General features: G+C 34.6%; 1 long non-coding RNA gene across 4 annotated transcripts; it reads right to left on the reverse strand.

Annotated features, from left to right (window-relative positions):
- Positions 1-1,491: 1,491 nt before the first annotated feature.
- Positions 1,492-4,317, reverse strand: LOC113286012. Of its 4 annotated transcripts, none has more exons than XR_003329058.1 (4): positions 4,195-4,317; positions 3,649-4,113; positions 2,721-2,906; positions 1,492-1,833 (listed from the first exon to the last, which is right to left on the reverse strand). It is a non-coding gene; the product is annotated as an uncharacterized LOC113286012 (long non-coding RNA). The 4 variants fall into 4 exon arrangements; XR_003329057.1 differs by having other exon boundaries at positions 2,721-2,920; XR_003329059.1 differs by having other exon boundaries at positions 3,649-3,751; positions 4,195-4,307.
- Positions 4,318-5,142: the final 825 nt, after the last annotated feature.

Below are 5,142 nucleotides of genomic sequence, written 5' to 3' on the forward strand. Positions count from 1 at the left end.
GTAAAATGGCCCATGAGTATGCCACACTTGGAATTTTAGGGCGGCTGACCTAGAATTCGAAGTGGGGCGTTACAAACCATGCCTATATGCAAGAACTAAGGCACATCCAGGTGTGCTTCCAAGAATCTTAACATAAATGGAACTTTCATGAGTAAAACTCCAGTATGAACTACTCATACCTGGTTGACAAATATGCTGGAAATAACTTTTACTACCATTTAACTGTCATCAGAAAATTAACAAAAAACATTATATATGTGTTTCAATAGCTTAAAAGTAATTCCTAAAAAAGAAGGAAAAATACTTGTGCATATACACCTTACACAGAGAGATATGACTGAAACCAAGTCCCCATTATACATAGTAAGATATGAATCAAATATATGTACTAAGAGAAACATCAGATAACAAACCTTTGCATCTTCCCCAACAACGGTCTTAGAAACGCTTTCCATTCTCTGAGCTTCACTTGAAGAAGTGTATAATGTAGCATATTTAACTACTAGAGCATAAATTCAAAAGGCAAAAATGACTCGCATAAACCGTAATTGATCCAATTCGGAAATGCAAGGACAACATGGAACAACAGAAAACAAAGAGATAAGCCTATGCATAATGCCAGGGAAACGAGACGGGTTGCAATATTAAACTAAACAAGGCACTACAATATTGGGGTTGTATAACATTTCCAAGAAGCAAAGAGGGTCGTATGAAATAAATTGGGTACCACGCTAACAGGGTCATATAAAATAAATTTGTCTGTGCTATTCCATGGTTATATAAATTAAAATGGGTAGATAATTCAGATGGTCGTATAAACTAGTGCAACCGCGGCAACGGTGGGTGGGCCGACCGAAGAACTGTTGGTGCAGGTTTGGCATATGACTGTGTCATACGAGGAAATGAGTTATTATTTTGAAGTATTGTAGGCGTTTGCTGCTTATGACCTGCAGATGACATCAAAATTATTGCTTACCCCTGCTTATGACCTGCAGATCACCAATTTCTAAGGCTGTCTTGACGTTTCTCTCACTGGCCGAATAAGGAAACATTTGAAAACGAATAACCGAAGATATTGGAGCTATAAATGAAGTATATCAAGAGTCTTGTTTACAGAGATCAGATAACCATCCCTCGCTGTCTTTGATTTTCATTCATCCACTCCGAGATGCAGATATTACCTAAAGATACTGCCATACTAGAATCTTCTAAGGTGTGTAACCTCACTGGTACAACTTGGAGAAGGTAAGACTAAAAATCCATTAACTTAAAGTTTCTAATGATACTGTAAGCATAAGGCAACCCTATACCATGAAAGAATTTATTAAAAAACCTGAATATACAAACACACACAGGAAAACAACTTCCAGTAAATAAAAAATACATCTCACAAATCACACAGTCAAAATAAGATTTTGGGGAAATACATACTCTGTTGTTCTGATCTTGTCGTTTCAAACAAAGGACACTTCATTGATACACACTTGAGTGTTTAGATAAGGTATGTATTTAAACATAAAGTAAATACTATTGATACAACTGCTAAAATAAGAATCCTAATTCCTAACAGATCCTAAACACACAACAAGATCAGTTTCAACTTAAAGTAGTACTTATACAAGTTACTCGCAAATGAGATATATCCAAACGGAGTATCATGTATTAAGAAATTAGATACACTCGTTTAAAGGGAAACATTTCAGATCTTTGCCGCATATGCTTAAATAGTATAGTAATTTCAATGTTACAGAAATCACATACTAATAGAAGAGAACTCTGGTAAACAAGTTTATGCAATACCTTAATGAAGGCACGAGCTATATTCGGCTGAAGCTGCAAAGGTGAAAATCTGGATAAGTTAGTAGGATATCTTCATAATTGGATGGAACAGAAGCACTAAAGCATCTTTACTTTACATAATAAAATCCGAAACAAGCTATTTAACTAATTATGTTAGTTAAGAAAGGAATACTTCAAAACCTCATCATCACAACCATACTTCTACTGCACCAGCGGCAGAAACAACTTACTGGGAGGAGATGTTTAATCTCAATTTTGGTACCGACGACTACTAAGTGACAAATCCAAAAATAAGCAGATCAAAAACAAAGAGATAAGCCTATGCATAATGCTAGGGGAGAGAGACGGGGTGCAATATTAAACTAAACAAGGCACTACAATATTGGGGTTGTATAGCATTTCCAAGAAGCAAAGAGGGTCGTATAAAATAAATTGGGTATCACGCAAACAGGGTCATATAAAATAAATTCGTGTATGCTATTCCATGGTCATATAAATTGAAATAGGTAGATAATTCAGATGGTCATACAAATTAAATTGGATAGTTATTAAGATTGTCGTATAAAAAAGAGGATAATTCTTTTGTTTGAAACATATTGCATATTACATATTTTAGTAAGAAGTCAATTGTCAGTTCTAGGTAATTAATCGATTTCAATTTGTTTGGAAGATAAAAAAAACCACTAGGTAGAGGAACATTTGGTTTGGTTGAAGGGAAAGTATAATTTTGTTCTTCCATTACACCGCCTGAATACCCAAAAGACAATTTTAGAGGAACACAAAAGTATCATCGATATGAAAACTGTCAAAAAAGTAATTATCATTTACATACTGGAACAAGAAGTAAAATGAAACAAGCCAGCTTACACAACATGATAGATAATAGATCACGCCTTAAGGGGAGTGGCAAGTTGATTTACCTTTTTCGGAAGGTCAGACAGTCTGTGTGACTTTGGCTGAACGTGAACGGTATATTAACTAAATTTCCCCATGTCTTCCCTGAGTGCTTGACTATGAAAACTTGATGGAGAATATACTTTGGAAGGCTGATTGTCCATGTAAACTCTTGCAAACTCAGTGGATGATGTAACATATTGTTCTTTTTCCTACAAAAGCAGCACTGTGATCAAACATAATGAGTGCAAAATAAAAAATTAAGATATGCTAACAATATTTTAATTTTACTAAAAAATTGTTCACTTTTACAAAGTCATTATGAAATCATGAAATTTACTAAAAATTTATAGAATGGGGTTATTACCCGGTCAATCCAAGAAAGAAGAAAGAGATGAGCATGCAGTCGAGAATTGATATGATCCCGATGCAAAATCCTTGCATCGAAGCTAAACTACAACACACTTCCAATCAGGATAACTGAACACTTGACTAACTTTCCCCTCATCCTAGCTAATGTAAGCTTCTTACTCTAGCTACTGGACAAGGATCTATGATTCTAAATATATTCATCAAACACTGAGAATGAGTGATAGCCCTGCCACCATTTAAATGTGATTTCACAATGACATATCTTAATAAAATAAGTAAGTGCTACATGCAATTTCTTATTACATACAAATCCGAGTGTGGCAGAGAATGATGCATACACCTCGTAGAACAACAGAGTAACACTGAATGTAATATTCTTGTAAAAAAAGTGTTATATCTGCAACACGGATAGGAAAATACTCTTCTATTTTCTAGAAAATCCGTGTTAAGTACTAACCAGCAATTAAAAACTAGAATTCATAAGTTTGAGAAACACATGTATTTAACTATACGAACAAAACCAGAACCGCATCAATTTATATGTGCATTACGGGAAGTCCCAAACAACTAATAAAGACTCACCATGGCCGATATTCTTCTGTAATTGAAGGCGTCTTGCAATTGATGATGGTTGGGTACCCAAATAAGTGCTGCACTTTGGAGACTACCCAAATAAAGTCCTTCCCTACACAACACAAATCCGATACAAACTCAATGTTTTAACCATATTTAACTTCTAAAAACAACGACATAGAACAATTCCAATCATCTCCGTTCACTTTCACTCCTTATATAAACGACAATAACCAAATCTTGATCCTTGTTTTCTCGTCCAAATTTTCACGCATATCCTCTTACAACTTCTACTTGTCGTTGTATTGAACGTCATAGGAAACCCAATCAATTGAATCAACTCAGTCGAATTAGCAAACAAACAGTTGAGAATTCGTTTTTTGGATGGAACCAGTGTAGAAATTGATGGAATTCGTTGACTAAAAGTAGAATTGATATGAAACTAGTGTGAAGTTGTTCATGTATTACAAGAATCTGAAGAAAAAAAAATGAAGAAAGAATTATTGATATTCAAAATTGATATGTAGGTCACCTAAAATACTGTATTTACGTCACCTGGATTCGAATCCCCATCCGTAGCGCTGTAAGCTCTGGTTATTGACTCGAGGGATGAGAAGAGGAAAATTGAGGGCGAACGAAGACGAAGACTCGCATGTTAAGTTAAAATGGGTATTGAATATCCTGATTTGAAGCTTTTGCTTATATTTATATTGTAATTGAAGCTTTTGCTGAGTTTTTTTACCTAACGTTTTTAGGGGCCACCCCAAGGATTTAGGGGCCATCAATTTATACCCAGCCAAAGATTCTAGTTAAGGGGTACCCTATGTGATATTGAAGTTACATAAATGCCCTTATGGTAAAACTGTATGAAAACCAAATCAAAAACAATTCTACTCATTTCAACTCTTCTTCTTCCAGTTTACTATTATCTTTCGATTGTGGAAGAAAAAAAAAATTCCGCTCCAAAGTCAAATGGCCCCAATTAGGTAAGAATCTATCATTTTTGGGGTTTATTTCGCTTTAATTCGGCGAATCGAGAAAAAATAATTCTAGGGTTTTCGGTTATTTATCCAGATTCGGGCGATATTCATGCTCCTTTACTTCCGAATGTAGTCGTGTTCTTCATTTCTCAAGAACATCGACAGTATTCGGGAGAAATATTTGATGGTTATCGGCCGAATATTGTTGGTCATATCTTCCTGGATACAAACTGGTAATAATCGGTGGTTTAATGAATTTTTTGTCTCCCGAATATATTTAAGTAGACACACAGTATTCGGAAGTACACCCACTACCGAATATATATATATATATATATATATATATATATTGAAAAATCTCAAAATTTCTGATATAGGAAAAATCCCATTTTGGGGCCAGTATTTATTCGGAAGACAATATAATGTTATATACTTCCGATTATTTCAATTTCAAAATTTGAAAAGTATAAGTTTTTCCCAAATTCTAATTTTTGGGCCATCGTACATTCGGGACTTTACAAAA

The sequence above is a fragment of the Papaver somniferum genome, chromosome 6, assembly GCF_003573695.1.
Source record: "Papaver somniferum cultivar HN1 chromosome 6, ASM357369v1, whole genome shotgun sequence".
Lineage (NCBI taxonomy): Eukaryota > Viridiplantae > Streptophyta > Magnoliopsida > Ranunculales > Papaveraceae > Papaver > Papaver somniferum.